This window comes from Zea mays, unplaced genomic scaffold, assembly GCF_902167145.1.
Source record: "Zea mays cultivar B73 unplaced genomic scaffold, Zm-B73-REFERENCE-NAM-5.0 scaffold_311, whole genome shotgun sequence".
NCBI classification, from domain to species: domain Eukaryota; kingdom Viridiplantae; phylum Streptophyta; class Magnoliopsida; order Poales; family Poaceae; genus Zea; species Zea mays.
In genome coordinates, this window is record NW_023366939.1 from 15,001 (window position 1) to 40,460 (window position 25,460).

At 36.8% G+C, this 25,460-nt stretch overlaps 2 protein-coding genes and 2 non-coding genes across 4 annotated transcripts in view; 3 read left to right on the plus strand and 1 right to left on the minus strand.

The window, feature by feature from the left end:
* The window catches only part of LOC118474716 (30S ribosomal protein S7, chloroplastic), a 26,490-nt gene extending 4,097 nt beyond the window's left edge, over window positions 1-22,393 (plus strand). The window contains exon 1 of the mRNA XM_035963744.1: window positions 1-22,393. This exon is cut by the window's left edge and continues 4,097 nt beyond it. The gene's annotated coding sequence lies outside the window, so the exon portion shown is untranslated.
* Window positions 22,065-22,138, plus strand: TRNAP-UGG (transfer RNA proline (anticodon UGG)). The gene has a single exon. It is a non-coding gene; the product is annotated as a tRNA-Pro (tRNA).
* LOC118474714 (ribulose bisphosphate carboxylase large chain) overlaps window positions 22,256-25,460 on the minus strand; it is a 13,478-nt gene continuing 10,273 nt past the window's right edge. The window contains exon 2 of the mRNA XM_035963743.1: window positions 22,256-25,448. The gene's annotated coding sequence lies outside the window, so the exon portion shown is untranslated. The remainder of the gene's footprint in view (window positions 25,449-25,460) is intronic.
* Window positions 22,276-22,349, plus strand: TRNAW-CCA (transfer RNA tryptophan (anticodon CCA)). Its single transcript has one exon. It is a non-coding gene; the product is annotated as a tRNA-Trp (tRNA).

Genomic DNA, 25,460 nt, shown 5'->3' on the forward strand with positions numbered 1-25,460 from the left:
TCCCAATACCGTGAAAGAGAAACTTCCCAGATCCAGGGAAGCTTATCATAAAGGGCTTCAACAAGGGGTTTTATTCGTTCTTTGAGCAAAAAGATAAAGATCGGATAGATTCGAACCGCAATTGCAAAGGTAATAACTACTATGCCAGCCCAAATCATGATCTTCACCAACTTGGATTTGGTTCTCTCGCGAAAATCGCGAGTTGCAGAGATGAGAACCATGAAAAGCAAGATCCCGAATAAGAAAATAGAAACCGAGGAAACCACAAGAGTGAAGACTAGTAGAGTCTCATCTTTTGTCATTCTTTGCTCCTTTTTCACTCAATGATTCATTCGAATTTCCCAACCAAAAATTCTATATGTCTATTCTATGATATTTCTATATATATAGAATATGATATCTAATATGACACCCGATTTGTCAAAGGGATTGGATTGGTGACTTACCCATTCAGTGACTTTGGCACTGGACGTTCCAAAAACGGGTACTATCGGATCGGGTGAATTAGAGAATAGACAGAGGTCCGTTGGCATTTCAGCTTCTCTTCTCCTTTCAGGGCCTATCCGAAAGAGAATCCAGGACCTCTTGGTCCTGAATATCAGAATAGGACGAACGAACCGGCCTCCGCGGATATCTTTGCTTCGGAACAAAACAATTAGCATTAGGCTCGGTCAACTGGAATGTGTATTATCCATATGGGAGATCTTCCAATCGAGAAGATCCATCGATCTGAGACGAAGAGAAAGGGCCCATTTTCTTTACTTATTCAGTTAAACCAAGGATTCGTTATGGAAACAGATAGCAACAACCATTTCATCAGACATGCGTATTTTTGATTATCCGGTGGATTTACACAGTTTCATTAATGCAAATTGTTTGATGTAGTTAGTACTCAGGTTATTCGACGCTCAAGAATTCTTATTTAGGCAGTTCATATCATCCCATACATAGTGTTTTGATCTAAGATTGCAATTCTTCCATGTTTCCGCAGTAGCATATTGTTCCATGGAGCTAGGGTCCAAAATAGGAATCAACAAGTGTTTCCACGACTCTACCGCCCGGCCAATCCTGTTCCACTGAATCCCCTCCCTTTTTCATGGCCACATATCTTTACGGCTAAGGAGTGGGAAATCTTTCTCCTGTTACACAAATGAAATGTTTCATTTCATCCGGGAAAAGCCACCTCTTTCTCCACAAACAATGTCTTTGTCATTTGATCCAGGAGCCTTCCGTTAGATAGGAACAGCTTTGCTAAATACTGAGAACTCTCGGATAGAGTATTAGAATGAAAAGACCATTAATTATATAAGGAAGAGCCCAGGGTTCTAGCCCATTCCCATTCCTAAATCAATAATTCGTAGTGCTTTTGCCTTTCTTGCGTACTCCTGGTGAACCAGTTGCTAGCCATATGTTTAGGAGGCTTTTTTCTCCAGGTACTGGTACTAAGCCGCTTTGCCATCTCTTCATCTTCATCTGCAAAGAATTCTCGACGTGAAAACACAGAGACAAAGGCCTGATCTTTGAATAGGAAAAAGAATGGATCCGAAGGTCCCAAATCAATTGGCTTATTCGAAAAAAGCCTTCTTCTTTGAAAGATATATCTCGTGTCTGGTACTGCATTGTTCCACTCTGCAAGAAGTCCGAATCAGTCTCTTGCACCTCCCCCTTTTTATGATAAATATACCAGAAATAATTCGAATAAATAGCAGTCTCTGACAACTCATCCTCTTTAATCTGCTTGGACCCGCTCCAATACCCATAGGAAAATCCCCAGTCATATTCAGCGTACCTGTCCCTGCAATCAAATAGATTGTCCCAAGGGCCCCATATTCTAGGAGCCCAAGTTATGCTATTGAAAATTCGTTCCTCTAGCAGTTCCGGTTTGACCATTCCGTTCCCTTTTTCAAACTCCACTTCTTTTCATATAGCATCCCTAATCAAAGAGAGAACAATATCCATTTCAAAACATTTCTAACGGATTCCTTGGTTCGGACCGACGAAGTAATGGCACTCGATTATTATCAACCCGACTGCAATCTTTTTCTGTCGGTAAGGATTGCACCAGAGCACCTTCTACTTCTAATAGGCCATGAACTATAGATAGAGAAGAATCATTCTGAGCGAGTCCATAAGAAGCGACCCACTTTTTCATCGGTTCCGGGGGAAGACCAAAGATCTTGCGCGACCGGTCCGCCAGAAAAACTCAAAAGAGAAAGAAGTCTCGTTAATCTCTTCATGCTCGTTCCAAGTTCGAAGTACCGTTTGGCCAAAGAAAAAGCCGCTTCCTGACACGATTGCCTCTTTATATAGATAGATATAGGATCTATGGGGTTATTACTTAGAAGTCTATTTTGTACAAGATCCCCTCCTATCTGATAGAAAAGGGTCCCATGATCCCGAGCCGGTCTTATCTTGGCTCGCAAACCCCAAGTTTGTCTATGAAGAGCTAATCTAATTGTATTAGTTTCTATAATGGATTTCTTATGTGGAATACTAATGGATAGGGCCTCGTTGCTAAGTGCTACAAGATCTAGTGCACTGGAACTCGTGGTTATGGACCCGAATCCTTTAGTATGGAACATTGTCTTTTCCAAGTAAAAACCCCTAGTATATGAAAGAATGAAAAGGTGCTTTCGTTCTTGTGGAATAAGAAGCCCTCGTACCTTAATGAAAGGAAAATAGGAATTTTTCGTTAGGTATTTGACCAAATAGGATTGTCCAGTTCCTATAGAACCTATCACTAAAATACCCGATAGGGCTAAGCGGAACGAAAAGGGTTTTCCATGAGATGGTAAATGAAAACGATTAGCCCCACACGAGGTTTGGGAATAAGTGATTGTCTGATAATGAGCAAGGAATATACGTCTTTCTGCTAAAGAGAATCTATTAAACTCATAATTCATTAGATCCTTGTTAGCAATGTCAACTAGGTATCATAAGTAAATGGATCTCGGTTGTTCAATCCTTTGATAACCAAGGTCATTCTTTGCTAAAGAGAAATGATCACTATGGGTCAGACTCAATAGAATTGGATCCATTCCAAATAGCGAGAATTAGGATTCTTGATCCCTCTCAGTCTCTCTTTCAATTCGAGGATCCGGAGAGGTGTTTTCATAGTCATCTCCGAATATTTGCCATCTCCGAATATTTTCGATTTCATTTTTCTATGATATGTCTTTCTATATGAAAATTGGTTATTTACGATGTACGATGATCCCTGTTAAGCATCCATGGCTGAATGGTTAAAGCGCCCAACTCATAATTGGTAAATTTGCGGGTTCAATTCCTGCTGGATGCACGCGAACGGGAACGGTCTATTGGAATTGGCTCTCTATCCATGGAATCTCATCCATCATCCATACATAACGAATTGGTATGGTATATTCATACCATAACATAAGAACAATAAGAACTCGAATTCTTATCGATACTGGAACTCAGAGCATAGGGGGGAAAGTCGATTTATGGATGGAATCAAATACGCAGTATTTACAGAAAAGAGTCTTCGTTTATTGGGAAAGAATCAATATACTTTTAATGTCGAATCGGGATTCACTAAGACAGAAATAAAGCATTGGGTCGAACTCTTCTTTGGTGTTAAGGTAGTAGCTGTGAATAGCCATCGACTACCCGGAAAGGGTAGAAGAATGGGACCTATTCTGGGACATACAATGCATTACAGACGTATGATCATTACCCTTCAACCGGGTTATTCTATTCCACTTCTAGATAGAGAAACGAACTAAAGGAGAATACTTAATAATACGGCGAAACATTTATACAAAACACCTATCCCGAGCACACGCAAGGGAACCGTAGACAGGCAAGTGAAATCCAATCCACGAAATAAATTGATCCATGGACGGCACCGTTGTGGTAAAGGTCGTAATGCCAGAGGAATCATTACCGCAAGGCATAGAGGGGGAGGTCATAAGCGCCTATACCGTAAAATCGATTTTCGACGGAATCAAAAAGACATATCTGGTAGAATCATAACCATAGAATACGACCCTAATCGAAATGCATACATTTGTCTCATACACTATGGGGATGGTGAGAAGAGATATATTTTACATCCCAGAGGGGCTATAATTGGAGATACTATTGTTTCTGGTACAAAAGTTCCTATATCAATGGGAAATGCCCTACCTTTGAGTGCGGTTTGAACTATTGATTTACGTAATTGGAAGTAACCAATTAGGTTTACGACGAAACCTAGAAATCGATCACTGATCCAATTTGACTACCTCTACGGGATAGACCTCAACAGAAAACTGTTGAGTAACGGCAGCAAGTGATTGAGTTCAGTAGTTCCTCATAGAAAATTATTGACTCTAGAGATATGGTAATATGGAGAAGACAAAATTGTTTGAAGCACGCACAGAACCGGAAGCGCCCCTTGTTTCAAAGAGAGGAGGACGGGTTATTCACATTTAATTTGATGGTCAGAGGCGAATTGAAAGTTAAGCAGTGGTAATTAAGACCCCCGGGTGAAAATAGGGATGTCTCCTACGTTACCCATAATATGTGGAAGTATCGACGTAATTTCATAGAGTCATTCGATCTGAATGCTACATGAAGAACATAAGCCAGATGACGGAACGCGGAGACCTAGGATGTAGAAGATCATAACATGAGCGATTCGGCGGATTTGGATTCCTTTTCTATATATCCACTCATGTGGTACTTCATCATACGATTCATATAAGATCCATCTGTCTAGAGATCGTCATATACATCTAGAAAGCCGTATGCTTTGGAAGAAGCTTGTACAGTTTGGGAAGGGGTTTTTTGAGAAAAAAGAAGAATCTACTTCAACCGATATGCCCTTAGGCACGGCCATACATAACATAGAAATCACACGTGGAAGGGGTGGGCAATTAGCTAGAGCAGCAGGTGCTGTAGCGAAACTGATTGCAAAAGAGGGTAAATTGGCCACTTTAAGATTACCATCTGGGGAGGTCCGTTTGGTATCCCAAAACTGCTTAGCAACAGTCGGACAAGTGGGTAATGTTGGGGTGAACCAAAAAAGTTTGGGTAGAGCCGGATCTAAGTGTTGGCTAGGTAAACGCCCCGTAGTAAGAGGGGTAGTTATGAACCCTGTGGACCACCCCCATGGGGGTGGTGAAGGGAAAGCCCCCATTGGTAGAAAAAAACCCACAACCCCTTGGGGTTATCCTGCGCTTGGAAGAAGAACTAGGAAAAGGAAAAAATATAGTGATAGTTTTATTCTTCGTCGCCGTAAGTAAATACGTAACTAGGAATATGGAAAATTGCATTTTTGGAATTTGCAATAATGCGATGGGCGAACGACGGGAATTGAACCCGCGCATGGTGGATTCACAATCCACTGCCTTGATCCACTTGGCTACATCCGCCCCTTATCCAGCTAAAGGATTTTCTCTTTTTTCCATTCATTATTATTCTATTTATTCTGACCTCCATACCTCGATCGAGATAGTGGACATAGGATGCCACTCTTTAAAATGAAAAAAAGGAGTAATCAGCTGTGACACGAAAAAAAACGAATCCTTTTGTAGCTCGTCATTTATTGGCAAAAATCGAAAAGGTCAATATGAAGGAGGAGAAAGAAATAATAGTAACGTGGTCCCGGGCATCTAGCATTCTACCCGCAATGGTTGGCCATACAATCGCGATTCATAATGGAAAAGAACATATACCTATTTACATAACAAATCCTATGGTAGGTCGCAAATTGGGGGAATTCGTGCCTACTCGGCATTTCACGAGTTATGAAAGTACAAGAAAGGATACTAAATCTCGTCGTTAATTGAATTCAGAATAGAAAGATTCAGAATAAACAAAATTTATAGGATTCAAATAATCAAATAAAGTAAAGGTAGGCGGGTAATAACCTTATTTATGACAAGTTTCAAATTGGTAAAGTATACCCCTAGGATAAAGAAGAAGAAGGGGCTGAGAAAACTCGCAAGAAAAGTTCCAACCGATCGTCTACTTAAATTCGAACGGGTTTTCAAAGCACAAAAACGCATACATATGTCTGTTTTCAAAGCACAAAGAGTTCTAGATGAGATTCGCTGGCGTTACTACGAGGAAACCGTTATGATACTGAATCTCATGCCTTATCGAGCATCGTATCCCATCTTAAAGTTGGTTTATTCGGCAGCAGCAAATGCTACTCATTATAGGGATTTCGACAAAACGAATTTATTCATCACTAAAGCCGAAGTCAGTAGGAGTACTATTATGAAAAAATTCAGACCTCGAGCTCGAGGACGTAGTTATTCTATAAAAAAAACGATGTGTAATATAACAATTGTACTAAATATAGTAAAGAAATCAAAATAATCTTTAGATCAATCTAAGATTTCGATTCCCAGTAAAAAAAAAAGAAATATAATAGAAAAATATGGGACAAAAAATAAATCCACTCGGTTTCAGACTTGGTACAACCCAAAATCACCATTCCTTTTGGTTCGCACAACCAAAAAATTATTCTGAAGGTCTACAGGAAGATAAAAAAATACGGAATTGTATCAAGAACTATATACAAAAGAATAGGAAAAAAGGCTCGAATAGAAAAATGGAATCAGACTCAAGTTCTGAAGTAATTACACATATAGAAATTCAAAAAGAAATCGATACAATCCACGTCATAATCCATATTGGATTCCCCAACTTATTAAAGAAAAAGGGAGCAATCGAAGAATTAGAGAAAGATCTCCAAAAGGAAGTTAATTCTGTAAACCAGAGACTTAATATTGCTATCGAAAAGGTTAAAGAACCTTATAGACAACCTAATATTCTTGCGGAATATATAGCTTTCCAATTAAAAAATAGAGTTTCATTCCGAAAAGCAATGAAAAAAGCTATTGAATTAACTAAAAAAGCGGATATAAAGGGAATAAAAATCCAAATTGCGGGTCGTCTAGCAGGAAAAGAAATTGCACGTGCCGAATGCATCAAAAAGGGTAGACTACCCCTCCAAACAATTCGCGCTAAAATTGATTATTGCTGCTATCCAATTCGAACTATCTATGGAGTATTAGGTGTCAAAATTTGGATATTCGTAGAAGAAGAATAACTAACCATGTCTTCCCATTCCGCCCAGTGATAGAATAAAAAAGACAAGAACCTTGTTTTTCCAAAAATCCCTAAAAAAAAGAAGAAAGTATCCCTCTTTCTATAAGATTTAATGAAAATTAAGAAATCTTTTAATATAATTGCTATGCTTAGTGTGTGACTCGTTAGTTTTTTCTTTAGGGTCAAAAATGGAAAAAAACTTAGTAATGATAGAAAATTAACTAATAACCAACCTATTGCTTCGTATTGTCGAGATCCTAACTAAGAAACAGTCACTATGTGAATAAATACATCTATCAAAAATGAGTAGATCTATCATATAGTTGTAGCAACTGCATTTTTTTCTCTACAAAAGAAACCTGATTCTAGGCTGTGAAGCAAAACTAAAGGGATGTGGATAAAAGGAGGGATGATAGATAGAAGGAAGAAGAATAAGAAAGATATAGGATTCCCATATGTATGGTCTATGAATTACATCATAAAAAAAAGGCAATGTGATAAAGCATCAATATAATAAAATTCTCAAAAAAAAGAGAGAATTCGAAATCGTAACTTGACTTTTGAAACAACAAATAAAAATATAAAGCAATAAATAAAGAGCAGCCGGGTTAATAAAACTGAGAAAATTGACTCGGAAAAAAAAATTGGAAGCTCCATTGCAGGATTCAAACCTAACCATTAAAGGAGAAGCTGTGGGAACGACAAAACCTATGACTACATAGGATTTTATTGAAAAGAATCCTAACACTTCATTGGGTGGGATGGCGGAACAAACCAAAAAAATTGCTTTATTTGATAAGGTTCTAAATTAACAAATAAGACAGGAAAGAGTAAATATTCGCCCGCGAAATCCTTATTGGATTAGAATACTTTACCACGATTCAATAAGAATAAAAAAAAAGGAGATTCCAAAAAAGGAAGGATTACATTTTATATAAATATTGAATTTGGATATATTCTAGATCTTCTTTCTTGACTATATATTTATTTTTCTTTTTTAAGTTTAAGAAAGTCAAAATCAAAAAAACCTAACTTTTTCTATTATATATTGATGTGTATCTATCTATAATATTTTTGAATATTATGGAATTAGAGAAATGACATTCGCACGCTTTCTCATTTCATTCGCGAGGAGCTGGATGAGAAGAAACTCTCATGTCCAGTTTTGTAGTAGAGATGGAACTAAGAAAGAACCATCGACTATAACCCCAAAAGAACTAGATTTCGTAAACAACATAGAGGAAGAATGAAGGGAAAATCCTGCCGAGGCAATCATATTTGTTTTGGTAGATATGCTCTTCAAGTACTTGAACCCGCTTGGATCACCGCGAGACAGATAGAAGCAGGACGAAGAGCAATGACACGATATGCACGTCGTGGTGGAAAAATATGGGTGCGTATATTTCCCGACAAACCGGTTACAATAAGACCCACAGAAACACGTATGGGCTCGGGAAAGGGATCCCCCGAATATTGGGTAGCCGTTGTTAAACCAGGTCGAATACTTTATGAAATGAGCGGAGTATCCGAAACTGTAGCTAGAGCAGCTATCTCTATAGCTGCCAGTAAAATGCCCATACGAAGTCAATTTCTTCGATTAGAGATATAGAACCCCAAAAAGGAATATTGAAGATAAAAAACCCCTGGTTTTTCTTTCTGGAAAGACAATATTTCTTTCATCCTTTTGCATTGAAATAACAAATGGAAATCCAAATAATATGATTCAACCTCAGACCCTTTTAAATGTAGCAGATAACAGTGGAGCTCGAAAATTGATGTGTATTCGAGTCATAGGAGCCGCTGGTAATCAGCGATATGCTCGTATTGGTGATGTTATTATTGCTGTAATCAAAGACGCAGTGCCCCAAATGCCTCTAGAAAGATCCGAAGTAATTCGAGCTGTAATTGTACGTACACGTAAAGAATTCAAAGGCGACGACGGTATAATAATACGCTATGATGACAATGCAGCAGTTATCATTGATCAAAAAGGAAATCCAAAAGGAACTCGAGTTTTTGGCGCGGTTGCCGAAGAATTAAGAGAATTGAATTTGACTAAAATAGTTTCATTAGCTCCTGAAGTATTATAAATACTAGTAGACGAGATATAGATCAAAGAAAAAATTAGTAGATTTTGTCTCACGTATATGCTTAAAAATCCTAAATTTAAAGAAAAGGGAAAACATGTTGATTATAGAAAAATTAGGAGGAACCTAGAATTAGAGTCTTATGGGCAAGGACACTATTGCTGATTTACTAACCTCTATAAGAAACGCAGACATGAATAAAAAAGGAACTGTTCGAGTAGTATCCACAAATATTACCGAAAACATTGTTAAAATACTTCTACGAGAGGGTTTTATTGAAAGTGTTCGGAAACATCAGGAAAGTAACAGATATTTCTTGGTTTCAACTTTGCGACATCAAAGGAGAAAGACTAGAAAGGGAATATATAGAACTAGAACCTTTTTAAAGCGTATCAGCCGACCTGGCTTACGAATTTATGCCAACTATCAAGGAATTCCTAAGGTTTTGGGCGGAATGGGAATTGCTATTCTTTCTACTTCTCGAGGTATAATGACAGATCGAGAAGCTCGACTAAACAGAATTGGGGGAGAAGTTTTATGTTATATATGGTAATGGCCCCACCTATAGTACCCAAATTCTATCTCGAACTTCCTATTTTGAAAATAAAAATAGAAAAATAGGAGAAAAATATATGACAGAAAAAAAAAATAGTAGAGAAAAAAAAAACCCGAGAGAAGCAAAAGTCACTTTCGAAGGTTTAGTTACGGAAGCCCTACCCAACGGAATGTTCCGCGTTCGCCTAGAGAATGACACGATCATCCTGGGCTATATTTCAGGAAAGATCCGGTCTAGTTCTATACGAATACTGATGGGGGATAGGGTCAAAATTGAAATAAGTCGTTATGATTCCAGCAAAGGTCGTATAATTTATAGACTTCCCCATAAGGATTCGAAGCGTACCGAAGACTCGAAGGATACTGAAGATTTGAAGGATACCAAAGATTCAAAGGATTAGGTTTTTCTGGGGTAATAACTTCCAAGTTTCAAAATTTAAGTGAAGAGACTTATTTTTTCCAAAAGAATAGATTCATAGTTTAAGAAAGGAATACCCATATATGAAAATAAGAGCTTCCGTTCGTAAAATTTGTACAAAATGTCGACTGATTCGCAGGCGTGGGCGAATTAGAGTCATTTGTTCCAATCCGAAGCATAAACAAAGACAGGGGTAATCTTTCGAAAAAGAAGCTTTTCTTTCTAATAGCTTTTCTTTCTAATTAAAGTAAAAAGTACCCACGGAAATGCCCAAATTGCAAATAAAAAAAATGAAAGTAAAGGATATATTTTAACCTGAAACGGATATCTTTGTATCTTTTTTCTTTTTGTTATTTCTAACTCATATTTATGAGATAATAAAATATGACAAAAGCTATACCAAAAATAGGTTCACGTAAGAAAGTGCGTATTGGTTTGCGTAGGAATGCCCGTTTTAGTTTACGGAAGAGTGCACGTAGAATAACAAAAGGGATTATTCATGTTCAAGCTAGTTTCAACAATACCATTATAACCGTTACAGACCCACAAGGTCGGGTCGTTTTCTGGTCCTCCGCAGGTACTTGTGGATTCAAAAGCTCAAGAAAAGCATCACCCTATGCTGGTCAAAGAACAGCAGTAGATGCTATTCGTACAGTGGGTTTGCAACGAGCAGAAGTTATGGTAAAAGGTGCTGGTAGCGGAAGAGATGCCGCATTACGAGCCATTGCTAAAAGTGGTGTACGGTTAAGTTGTATACGCGATGTAACACCTATGCCGCATAATGGATGTCGACCTCCTAAAAAAAGACGTCTGTAAAAAAAAATGAAACCGCTTTCAAGAGAAATAAACGATTCAATGATCAAATAATACTAGTCTGTTATGGTTCGAGAAGAGATAACAGGATCCACTCAAACACTAGAGTGGAAGTGTGTTGAATCAAGAGTAGATAGTAAACGTCTTTATTATGGTCGTTTCATTCTGTCTCCGCTTAGAAAAGGTCAAGCGGATACTGTCGGTATTGCCTTGCGAAGAGCTTTACTTGGAGAAATAGAAGGAACATGTATCACACGCGCCAAATTTGGGAACGTGCCACATGAATATTCCACAATAGTAGGTATTGAAGAATCCATACAAGAAATTTTACTAAATTTGAAAGAAATTGTATTGAGAAGTAATCTCTATGGAGTTAGAGACGCATCAATTTGCGTCAAAGGTCCTAGATACATAACCGCTCAAGATATAATCTTACCGCCTTCCGTAGAAATCGTTGATACGACACAACCTATAGCTAACTTGAGAGAACCCGTTGATTTCTGTATTGAGTTACAGATCAAGAGAGATCGCGCATATCATACGGAACTCAGAAAGAACTCTCAAGATGGAAGTTATCCTATAGATGCTGTATTCATGCCTGTTCGAAATGTGAATTATAGTATTTTTTCTTGTGGGAATGGAAATGAAAAACACGAGATACTTTTTTTAGAAATATGGACGAATGGAAGTTTAACTCCTAAAGAAGCGCTTTATGAAGCTTCTCGTAATTTGATTGATTTATTTCTTCCTTTTCTACACACAGAGGAAGAGGGCACTAGTTTCGAAGAAAATAAAAACAGGTTAACTCCACCCCTTTTAACCTTTCAAAAAAGATTCACTAATCTAAAGAAAAACAAAAAAGGAATTCCATTGAATTGTATTTTTATTGATCAATTAGAATTGCCTTCTAGAACGTATAATTGTCTCAAAAGGGCCAATATACATACACTATTGGACCTTTTGAGTAAGACTGAAGAAGATCTTATGCAAATTAATAGTTTTCGTATGGAAGATGGAAAACTGATATGGGACACTCTAGAGAAGCATCTCCCAATTGATTTACCTAAGAACAAGTTCTCGCTTTAAATCATTGCAATTTTTTCCTCTTCTTCTTTTTTGAGTTAGAATAAAAAGAAAAAAGAAAGCAATTTGGCATCTTTGGCATAATCTATATTTTCGCGAAATGGATCATAATAAAATAGATTTTAGGTATCTAGGGAAGATTCACTTGGAAGTAACTATTTCCTAGATACCCATGCAGGGGACTTCGCGGTGGAATGAATCAACTCGAAAAATCCCTAAACTAAAAAAGACCTAAAGTTAAGGATTTATCAATGGGTAATGTTGCTCCAATACCTAACCAAAGAGCTACTGCAGTACCGATTAAAAAAACGGTCGTAGCTACTGGGCGACGAAATGGATTTTGGAATTTATTGACATTCTCTAGAAAGGGTACTGTCAATAAGCCCGTTGGCACAGAAACCATTAAGAGAACGCCCAATAACTTATTGGGTACTGTACGGAGTATTTGAAATACGGGAAAGAAGTACCACTCGGGTAATATTTCCAAAGGAGTTGCAAACGGATCCGCCGGTTCACCAATCATTGACGGCTCTAGAACCGCTAAACCTACATTACACGCAATAGTACCTAGAATTACTACTGGAAAAATGTATAAAAGATCGTTGGGCCACGCGGGTTCCCCATAATAATTATGTCCCATCCCTTTAGCTAATTTTGCTCTTAATACAGGATCATTTAAGTCAGGTTTCTTTGTTATTGGGATAGGTGAATTCTTTAGGATCCATCCCCCAAAGGAACCGGACATGAGAATTTTTCATCATCCGGCTCGAGCAAGAATGAAAGAAATAAGACCGTGGAGGATCCACAATAGAATAGGGGTATATAATGACTCAATGACTCAAGGTAAGAAAAACTTTATCAAATTATCTTTTCCGAAGTTGCGCCTATAACTACTCATTGAAAAGAATCCTATTCTTATGCTTAAATGCTCAATATCCAAGTGGGCTTACAAATTTGATCATGATCAATTGCTTTGTGGATTGTCTCTTGATTAGTTGTTGTTTATCCCCTCGATATCGCAAGTTTCTTATGTCCAAACAAAGTATTTACTTGTTACTAATAAAAAATCAAAAAGTTTAGCCTGCGTTCTTCCTTAGATCCCTTCTTTTACTCCGATAGTATTGCGGATCAAAATCGATGCAAAGAAAATGAATGCATTTCCATACTATAATAAAAAGTAAGTGTAATAAAAATTGAATTGGATCATATCACATGACTTATTCCATTTATACTCTATAGGATCTTACGGAGCCTGTTCATGGATGACATGGTTGGTGGGGTATGATCATAGAAAATATTCTCCTCGAGTGAACCAGCCTATCCTTCCTAGATAGGGGACTTACGTGTTGATTGGATGCGGAGACACCTTTGGTCGTGAATTCTAATGTGGCAGATCCAATTCTCTATCTGCATGGCCAAATTAATAATTCAAGTCACACACTCCCATAATCCGCCTTATTTTCTTTCGTAAAATTCACTTCAACTATTTGTATAAAAATACTTCGAAGTTGAAGAGAAGTATCCAAATGACATGTCTTATTTTACAATAACCCATGTTTGTAGCAATGAAATACCACAACCTACCCGATATGATATATGAGAATTAGAATTCTCTATGCTATGCCTTCCCTATAACGGACCCGAAATACCTTGCTTACGTATCATTGGAAAGTGCATTAACATAAATACGGCAGTAAGCAGAGGTAGTACAAAGGTATGTAAACTATAAAAACGAGTCAAAGTGGATTGGCCCACACTAGCACTTCCACGTAATAATTCCACTAAAGGGGACCCTATTACCGGAATAGCTTCGGGTACACCTGTAACAATTTTGACTGCCCAATAACCAATTTGATCCCAAGGCAAAGAATAACCAGTTACACCAAATGATGCAGTCAATACAGCCAAAACCACGCCTGTGACCCAAGTTAATTCACGGGGTTTTTTAAATCCACCTGTGAGATACACACGAAATACGTGCAGGATCATCATTAGAACCATCATACTTGCTGACCATCGATGAACCGATCGGATTAACCAACCAAAGTTGGCCTCCGTCATTATATATTGAACGGAGGAAAAAGCCTCTGTAACGGTCGGTCGGTAGTAAAAAGTCATAGCAAAACCGGTAGCGACTTGTACTAGAAAACAAGTAAGTGTAATTCCCCCTAAACAATAAAATATGTTGACATGAGGAGGAACATATTTACTAGTTATATCATCTGCAATTGCCTGAATCTCAAGACGTTCTTCAAACCAATCATATACTTTATTGAGATAGGTAACTAGCCCGACTCCCCCTCCGAGAACCGTATATGAAAATTTCATCTCGTACGGCTCAAGCAGAAATACACAAATTTTCAACGGATATTAGAAAAAAAGGGTTCAAAACTCCATCAGCCACGGTATTGGATCGATTTGCCTTGAAGATATGAAATAAGAAAAATCCAGAATTTCTTCTTTGTGATAATAATGCCAAAAAATCTCAAGTTGGCTCATCTGTCTTTCTTTCCCTTATGTTGATCATTAGAGGCCTCTTGACTTTTCTCTTCCCTATTTTTTATTGATTTTATTTTTTGACTAGTCAAAAAATAAAATCAAAATTTCTAGTGGTTTTCTGATAGAAATTATCTTGTTGCGATCCTATGAATCAGTTCAATTAAAACCTTAGATTCATACTAGAGCCACGATGATTCAGTCTCAAGATAAACAAAAGGCAAGGGTTCTTCGAATAAGAACCGCTTGATGATCATTTATTGAAAGAGAAAAGAGTTCTCTTTTGGGCAAACAAAATTGGAAGGAAGAAAATTTCTTTTTTTATTAAGAACTACTTCATTTTTTTTTTAAGTCTGGTTGCGAGGTCTAAATAGTGAGTATGAATCATAGTTCCTTTTTTTTTTGATCCACTCTATGTATTTCGTGTTCCAGATACTAGAATAAATAATATCTGACGAATTAGAATCATCTTGATAGAGATAACAGGCCCCTTCTATGTATTATCAATAGGATCAATTCTAACAAGTCACACACTCATATTCCAGAGATACCAAAACAAAAAAATCCACGGTCGAACTACCAGAATGTCTAGAAATGTGGAGCTTAAAGTAGAAAGGCTTTTTTTGGATGGAAAAACTATGAAGTCATAGTTTTAGTTAGTAGAAACCTAATTCGTTAAAATTCCGTCCAGTAAAACAGAAGAATTATAAATTTCTAAAATTATAGATAGGAATATCGCGAATAAAGCCATTGCGACCCCCATAAAAGGAGTAGTCCCCCAACCCGGAGCAACTTTCCCATATTCCGAATTCAAGGGTTTCAATAAACTACCTGCGCCAGTCCGTTTTGGCTTAGGTCTAGAACTATCTTCAACGGTTTGTGTAGCCATAAATTCTATTTAATCATTGGTGTTGACTTTGTATACTATTCCGTTGTAGTTGTAAATACACGATCTTTTCATAGATCCATTGTAATCTTGAAATTCTATAAAAATGGAAACAGCAACTTTAGTCGCCATCTCCATATCTGGTTTACTTGTAAGCTTTACTGGGTATGCCTTATATACCGCGTTTGGGCAACCCTCTCAACAATTAAGAGATCCATTCGAAGAACATGGGGACTAATTGAAGTAAGAAGTCTCCCCTCCGGGGGACTTCTTACTTCAATTAAATTATTTCATTTCTTAGTCGGAACCTTAGGTGGTTCTCGGAAGAAGATAGCGAAAAAAATTATCCCTAAAGTCGAAACTAAAAGGAACGTATAAACCAATGCTTCCATAGATTCGATCCTGGTTTATTTACAATTATAACTTCCACACCTATTCACTTATCATTTGGGATCATTTCCCATATAAAAAAAGAAAAAGAGTCAAAGAAAGGACAGGAGATGTTCCTCATGTCAAATCAAACAAAAAATGGAGGTGAAAGATACCATAGCAATGTGGTATCAGGCTGCCTGTCTCCTTGTAGTTGGATCTCCAACTTTTTGGAATGTTCCAAATTCCACTTGAGCATCCAAGTCTGGATCAATACCAGCAAAAACATCTCGGAACAAGGTTCGAGCGCCATGCCAAATGTGTCCGAAAAAGAAGAGCAAAGCAAAGGTAGCATGACCAAAAGTGAACCAACCCCTTGGACTGCTGCGAAAAACACCATCTGATTTCAAAGTAGCTCGATCTAATTCAAAAATTTCCCCTAATTGAGCACGCCGCGCATATTTTTTTACAGTAGCAGGATCAGAATAACTTACTCCATTAAGTTCGCCACCATAGAACTCCACCGTTACGCCTACTTGTTCAACACTATATTTGGATTCTGCTCTTCTAAAAGGAACGTCCGCTCTCACAATTCCCTCTTCATCTACCAAAACGACCGGAAATGTTTCAAAAAAAGTAGGCATACGACGTACAAAAAGCTCGCGTCCTTCTTTATCTCTAAAGACGGGATGTCCTAACCATCCAACAGCTATGCCATCCCCATTGTCCATTGAGCCTGCTCTGAATAATCCCCCCTTTGCCGGATTATTACCAATATAATCATAAAAGGCTAATTTTTCGGGAATTTTAGACCAAGCTTCTGATAAACTAAGATTTTCGGCTAACCCATCGCTAACTCTTCGATATATTTCTTGCTGAAAGTATCCCTGATCCCACTGATAACGAGTAGGCCCAAATAATTCGATTGGGGTAGTTGCTGATCCATACCACATAGTTCCGGCAACTACGAAAGCAGCAAAAAAAACAGCAGCGATACTACTGGAAAGTACAGTTTCAATATTGCCCATACGTAACCCTTTGTATAGACGTTGAGGCGGACGGACACTTAGATGGAATAGGCCCGCTAATATGCCCAAAGTACCCGCAGCAATATGATGCGAAGCTATTCCTCCCGGAACGAAAGGATCAAAACCTTCTGCACCCCACGCAGGATTTACAGCTTGTACTTTTCCAGTGAGTCCGTAAGGATCGGACACCCATATCCCAGGGCCATATAAACCCGTTACATGAAATGCACCAAAGCCAAAACAAGCCACCCCTGCAAGAAATAAATGAATTCCAAAGATCTTGGGCAAATCCAAAGAAGGTTTTCCCGTCCGCTCATCACAGAATATTTCTAGGTCCCAATATACCCAATGCCAGATAGCTGCCAAGAAACACAAGCCAGAAAACACAATATGCGCACCTGCCACACCTTCATAACTCCAAATACCCGGATTCGTTACAGTTCCTCCTGAAATACTCCAACCACCCCACGAATTCGTTATTCCTAAACGAGTCATGAAGGGGATGACGAACATACCTTGTCTCCACATTGGATCCAGAACAGGATCAGAGGGATCAAAAACCGCTAATTCGTATAAAGCCATCGAACCAGCCCAACCAGAAACTAGAGCTGTGTGCATTATATGCACCGAAAGCAATCGACCCGGATCATTCAATACGACAGTATGAACACGATACCAAGGCAAACCCATGGAAATACCCCTTTAGCAAAGAAAAATAGACACGATGTCGCTTTATTTTATCGCATTGGAAAAGACTATCCATACTTATTCTATGTACCTAACCCTTCTAGGGGATTCTATGTCAGAAAGCGTGAATATTTATTTCATTCCATTAAAAATAACAAGCCAATTCTGTTTGTAAGAAGAAAGAGAAGCAGATCTATTCTATACTCGATAAGTGCCAATATGCAATGGGTAGCTTGGGCTATTTGGAAAAACGAAGAATAGATCCTTCATCCCTCTTTGTTTATCATTCAAATCACGGATTCTTTTTTCTTTATTCAATCTGTTTTACCTTCCTTATATGTAGAATATTTCAATCTATGTATTAATAGAATCTATAGTATTCTTATAGAATAAGAAAAAAAAAATGAAGATAATAAACTGCGGATTCTTTCTTTCTCTTCCATTCTTACGTTTCCATATTAAAGTGTAGTTTTTTTACTTAAATTTAATAATATTAATCTAATATGCCCATTGGTGTTCCAAAAGTACCTTACCGGATTCCCGGAGATGAAGAAGCGACTTGGGTTGACTTATACAATGTTATGTATCGAGAAAGGACACTTTTTTTAGGTCAAGAGATTCGTTGCGAGATCACAAATCATATTACAGGTCTGATGGTATATCTCAGTATAGAAGATGGAAATAGCGATATTTTTTTGTTTATAAACTCCCCTGGCGGGTGGCTAATCTCAGGAATGGCGATTTTTGATACGATGCAAACGGTGACACCTGATATATATACAATATGCCTCGGAATAGCCGCGTCCATGGCCTCCTTCATTCTGCTTGGAGGAGAACCCACCAAGCGTATAGCATTCCCTCACGCTAGGATTATGCTTCACCAACCTGCTAGTGCTTATTATCGGGCAAGGACACCAGAATTTTTACTAGAAGTGGAAGAGTTACACAAAGTTCGCGAAATGATCACAAGGGTTTATGCACTAAGAACAGGCAAGCCTTTTTGGGTTGTATCCGAAGACATGGAAAGGGATGTTTTTATGTCAGCAGACGAAGCCAAAGCTTATGGACTTGTCGATATTGTAGGGGATGAAATGATTGACGAGCACTGCGATACTGATCCAGTGTGGTTTCCAGAAATGTTTAAGGATTGGTAGTGGGTGGATTTCTTGTAAATTTATCTCAAACCTAAATTCGGGTTTTATGCTATAGAAAATAGAAATACTTCATGATGATGAATCATCAGGTTAAGATCGATCTAAACCAATCCATTTTATATATACATACGACATGCCAACGGTTAAACAACTTATTAGAAATGCAAGACAGCCAATACGAAATGCTAGAAAATCGGCCGCGCTTAAGGGATGTCCTCAGCGTCGAGGAACATGTGCTAGGGTGTATGTGCGACTCGTTCAGATCATGAGTTCAAACAAATAATAAAATTTTTGAAGTATCCATGATCGGTACCAATGAATAGGATAGAGAAGCTCTATCCTAGATTTCTATGGTATATGGAATTTATGGTTTCCTTTGGTGCAAATCCAATCATCTAGATTGGAAGAAGCAATTCCCCCATTGGTAACAAATGGTTATCCATTAAGCGGAGGAAATAGTAATAAAAAGAAAAAGGCTTATGCTCCTTTATCTTAAAAGAACGGACTAAAGGGTCAGCTACTTAGCCAACTTTCATAATTAAATACCGTCACTGTATGAATAACTCTTATTGTGAAAAGAGTTATTTACTCTATAATGGATAGGTAGAGCCAAAGAATGTGAACTATACAAGTTCACAATACCTTTTGATGAAAGAAAGGGCTCCGGTGTATAGAGAGGGCCTCGCCGTTTAAAAGGGAACCATAAAAACGATGGAACCCACTGTTTTTTTAGTATCGTTAGAATTTGTTATTTCTATGCGAAATAACTAAATAGAATAAAAAATCGTGGTTGGGAAGGTTATAGTAGCAAAAGCCATTGGAATTAATATTTTATATATCGGAATAATCCGTTTAGTTATTAATGGGAAAAAAGAGGGTTAAAAGAAGAGAAATCATTAGTTATTCATTAAGGTTAATTTGATTCAATGACCAGAGTTCCGCGAGGATATATAGCTCGGAGACGACGAACAAAAATGCGTTCATTTGCCTCAAACTTTAGGGGGGCTCATTTAAGACTTAATCGAGTGATTACTCAACAAGTAAGAAGAGCTTTTGTTTCTTCTCATCGAGATAGAGGCAGGCAAAAGAGGGATTTTCGTCGTTTGTGGATCACTCGGATAAACGCAGCAACACGGGTATATAACGTATTCAATAGTTATAGTAAATTAATACACAATCTGTCCAAGAAGGAATTGATTCTTAATCGTAAAATGCTTGCACAAGTAGCTGTATCAAATCCAAATAATCTTTACACGATTTCCAATAAAATAAGGATCATCAATTAAAGGATAAAAAAGTAATATACAGGAATAATTAAAACCGAATTCCCGGAGAGGGAACTCCGGGAAGATACAATAAATTAAGATTAAGTGGTAGGAATCGACGAGCATGTTGCAATAAATAAAAAAACTATTTATTTTTTCCCATTTTTCTTTCTTATAACAAACACAAGAATCCAAATTGGATTACTTTACTTTATATATGAGTCTGAGTCTTTCGAATAAAACATCAACAATCGGAACTTAAGTTTCGATTGTTGTTTCTTAAATTCTGGTTGGAGTTTCTTAAGTTTCGATTGGAATTGAACTTTTGTGTTAATTGAGGAATATGTCTATTTTTTCTGTGTCTAGGACCAGTAATTATTGAAATTGCCTGGGCTTGAAATTGCTTCTCATTCTCATAGTTACGAAATGGTAAGAAAGATAAAATACGAGCCTGTTTTATAGCAAGAGTAATTAATCGTTGTTGTTTCAAGGTTAATCTATTTATTCGTCTAGATAATATTTTTCCTTGTTCACTAATAAATCGATTAATTAAACTCATGTTTCTATAATCAATTCGATCCCCCGGGCCTATTCGAGAACGCCTACGAAAAGGTTGTTTGGATTTACGAAAAGGTTGCTTAGATTTACGAAAAGGTTGTTTGAATTTACGAAAAGGTTGCTTAGATTTATGAAAAGTTTGTTTGGATTTACGAAAGGGTTGCTTAGATTTACGAAAAGGTTGTTTAGATATATACATGATTTATTCCTTATTTTAAAATTTGAAAAAAAAAAATGGATTTCTTTCTTTTATTAATTTTTGATCCAGAACCAGAAGAAGTAGTCTTTCTTTGGTCCATATATTATTTGATTAAATCAAAATATACTATATAAATTGATTAAATCAAAATATACTATATAAAAATATAAAAAATCCAAATATATAAAAATAAAAACCCTCTATACATATGAAATAATATCTACCTAAAATCAGATGAGTTGATTTGTATTTAGTATTCTATCTATGTTCTATATATTTAATAAGAAGTTCTTACTCTTTCTGTTCTTTGGAAAAATCGAACACACGATGCTCCTATTTCTTTATTTCATTATGAGTGGTATGCTTGCGACAATAACGACAAAATTTTCTTAATTCTAATTGTCCGGGCGTATTGTGGCGATTCTTTTGAGTACTATATCTAGAAATCCCCGTCGATTCCTTATTGGTACCCTTTCGAACACAACTAATACATTCCAAAATAACTCGGATTCTAACATCTTTGCCCTTGGCCATGAACCTCCTTTCCTTTTTGGATCGACTTAACTTAATTCTTATACCTATTCTTTTATTCTTCTATTTTGGATCCAAAGAAAAGAAGAAGAATAAAATCCATAGAAGTTCCTAACTAAAAATGTGATTTCTAAAGATTTTGTTGTAATTCTTCGAATTATCGAACAAATCCAATCCAATAGAATACAAAATTTTTGAAATTCGTAAATTAAGTAATAAAACATAGAGAAATAATTAAAGAATACAATCCTTATCCATCTTTTCTTTCTTTTTGCTTCATATACTAAAAAAGAATTCAAAAAGGGGAAATTTTCGTCATGTCACGAAGAATTCTATCTCTCGCATAGGAATAACTAGAATTAAAAAAAAGGGAATGACAAAGCATCTGGGAATAAACGATTGATTTCTATCAATAAACCTGCTAAAGCCCCAAACCATAGAGTACTTAGCACGGGTGCTACAGAGAGATATGTTTTTATATCCCGCATTGAAAATCCTCCTTCCGTATTGGAATACATATATGATCAGATACTCTTGCCCAAGATCCTTTGTATTTCTTTTGTTTAGGCGAAATTCCTAACTAAAAAAACAAAATAAATATTATATATATATAGAATGAACCGTATAGACGAGATTTTCCTATCCCTAAAAAAGATGACCCCTTCTTCCTATACATTACTAAGGAATAGTAGTCTTTCTTTTATAGGTGAAATTTGACTGGATTTTAGTTTATACCCCTTCCTTGATTATATGAGACCAAAAACAAGAAATGACAAGAAAGTTCTATATGGATAAAGAAATAGAAGAAAATTACGATGTGGAAAACAAGAAAGGAATTGTGTACAATGGCATTGTACAACAATTTGGAAAAGGGATGTAGCGCAGCTTGGTAGCGCGTTTGTTTTGGGTACAAAATGTCACAGGTTCAAATCCTGTCATCCCTACCTATTAATTCTCTCTTCGTTATGGGCAGTAGTGGGGAGATCGATTAAAGTGGGTATAACTTGAATTTGTGGATACTATACGGACGTGAGACACGTTAGGAATAGAAAAGGATTTTCTTTTTTTTTTTGTTTTGAAAGCGCTCTTAGTTCAGTTTGGTAGAACGCGGGTCTCCAAAACCCGATGTCGTAGGTTCAAATCCTACAGAGCGTGATTCCATATATCTTATGTCGAAACTAAAATAACTTAAAAAAAAACAAAGTAGAATTGCAACTCCAATTTGACCTCCTCCAGACCAGAGAGGAGGTCAATCAAAAAAGAAATATTACTCAATCAAAGATCCAACTGATCCCCACGCCTGTATTGCAAATACGCAGTCACGAATAATCCCGCTAAAGTAATAGGAATTAGGCCTAAGACGATTCCAAATAGAAAAACTTCAATCATTTCGATTTGTTCGAGGGGATAAAAAAAGAGGTACGATCTATCTCTAAATAATAGTCTAAACTACCCACGAATCTCAATGACCAAGAAAAGAATTGGTAATTAGTGTGGAAAAGAGTCTAGAATACCAAGAATCCAAAAGAAAGATTCTTCTATTCAATTCATTTCAAATAAGACGTATCTTGTTCAAGCTAATAAATAGAGCTGGGGTTATAGTTAAAGCAGCCAGTAGAAAACCGAAATAACTAGTTATAGTAAGCATGAAGGGGTTCAATTCCATTTTTTTTACTACACTACATATGTTGGTAAAGCACTTACCTAAGTTTAAGTTATGGAAAATTCATAATTCATCGGTTATTTTAGATAATACTAAAAAACAAGATAGAGTGAGATACAGAAGTGTAAAAAAAAGAGAAAATCGATTCATCAGACGGAACATGAGTCCCTAATTCCGAATCAAGAGATTTGTTGTGGAATCTGTCAGTTAAGTAAACTAATAATATTAAGAACTAGATCATCTAACCCCATTGAAAAATGAAATTGGATTTTCGGGAGAATTTTGGAATAAAAGATAAATAAAGAATTGAATTTGAAAAAAAAAAAAAAAATTCTTTCTATTTCGGATTCGGATTATTTCTTTTTTAATAGGATGGATTTCATCCTCTTTTTGGAGCAAATTTTAACTCATTGTATTCCATATGGAATAAGAGGAGAAGAAAAGCATTCCACGACCCCCGAGGGGCCCCCTCAAAAAGGGAACTATTCCTAAAATTTACTTTTTTTTATTTATTTTTATTCGTTTTTTGAACCCCAACAAAAGTGGATTCAAAGTTACTTCAATTATCCTTTTCTTTTAAGTTCTTCTTGTAAAGTTCCATGCTTGCTGTTTGGTCAAGAAAATTAGACCTAATCCAACAAACAAGACAAGGATTGATTACGAATCTTGATTCTTCAAAGAATGTATTCCGTTTCTTTCATAACGGATTATCCGCTATTCGATTTTCTATTTATTAGATATTATTTTATGCTAACCAATTAAATTCCTTTAACTAAAAAGGGATCGATTTTGCATATACTTATCTTTGTATTGCGTCAATATGAGAATATCCTTCCTAAATTCTTTATCTTATTAATCATTAACTTAGATTTTCCCAAGATCTTGGCCGCTATTCCAAATTAAATTATTCTACTATTCCGAAGACAATGAAAATAAGTAGGACCCAAAAAATTGTGGGGTTCTATTGATGCCTTGAATAACATGTAATTTTCCTATAGACAAGGAACAAAAAAGAGAAAAAAGGAATTCTGTTTCGGGACCAAGCAAAACTGGATTGCTGTGCCATAGGAAGGATAGCTATACTAATTCGGTATACTCAAAATACACCTTTGGTACAAAATTGACAATCTCACAAGGATGAAATATCAGTAATTTTCTATTTACTGGTGGATCCCATCTTTTACGGAATCAATTCCTTTTTTGAATAAAAATTTTGGGAGCTCAGCATGTCTGGAAGCACGGGAGAACGTTCTTTTGCTGATATTATTACCAGTATTCGATACTGGGTTATTCATAGCATTACTATACCTTCCCTATTCATTGCGGGTTGGTTATTTGTCAGTACGGGTTTAGCTTATGACGTGTTTGGAAGTCCTCGACCAAACGAGTATTTCACGGAAAGCCGACAAGGAATTCCATTAATAACCGACCGTTTTGATTCTTTAGAACAACTAGATGAATTTAGTAGATCCTTTTAGGAGGCCCCCAATGACCATAGATCGAACCTATCCTATTTTTACAGTGCGATGGCTGGCTGTTCACGGATTAGCTGTACCCACGGTTTTTTTCTTGGGATCAATATCAGCAATGCAGTTCATCCAACGATAAACCAAATTCCAACTATAGAACTATGACACAATCAAACCCGAATGAACAAAATGTTGAATTGAATCGTACCAGTCTATACTGGGGTTTATTACTCATTTTTGTACTTGCTGTTTTATTTTCCAATTACTTCTTCAATTGAGAGAAAGAAAGAGAGTAGTAAGAATTCTCTTATCCCATTTGGAAGGATACCATCTTTATAACTATCCATGACTGTTTTTGTCTCTAGCATGACCACTTGAGAAAATGTGGAGGAAAGTAGGGGAAATGGCCGATACTACTGGAAGAATTCCTCTTTGGCTGATAGGTACTGTAACTGGTATTCTTGTGATTGGTTTAATAGGTGTTTTCTTTTACGGTTCGTATTCTGGATTGGGTTCATCTCTATAGTAATCGGAGGATCCAGATTGTAAACATGAAAAAGTAGGAACTTAGCGGGTCCTTACTCCCCTTTATCTGATTAGAGCGGAAAGGGCCCGCGGAATTCTTATTGTTATAACGCGGTTTTGTTCCATAATCTAGAAATTGGTTACCTATTTCTATTTGTAAAAATAACAAAGAGAAAACCTTTGCTCTGATGGTTGGAATCCCTCCATTTATTCTTTTGTTTGTTAATGATGTTAGTGAGTGAAGCAATCCATCGGTCGATTTAAAGCCCCCGCCTTTCGCCCATAAAATGGATTCACTCTTATGAAGCAACAAGAAAGAGGGGAGAGGATCCAGTATTTTATTCCATGAAGGAAGTATCCTGCAAATCGTTGATTTAGTTTAGAGTAATAAACTAATAAAACCTTAATCAAAACTACTCAACTAGCCTAAAAATCAAAACCACCCTTCCATGGGAGGGTATAGATTTTTTTTTACAAAATTTCTGTAAGTTCAAAGTTGAACTTAATTCAAAAAGTAAAGCAATTCTATTTGCTCACAAGAAATGTGTCCCCCGCCATACCTTCTTTCCCTCTGTTTGTCCACTACCGCGCCCGAACCTAAGCAAAGGA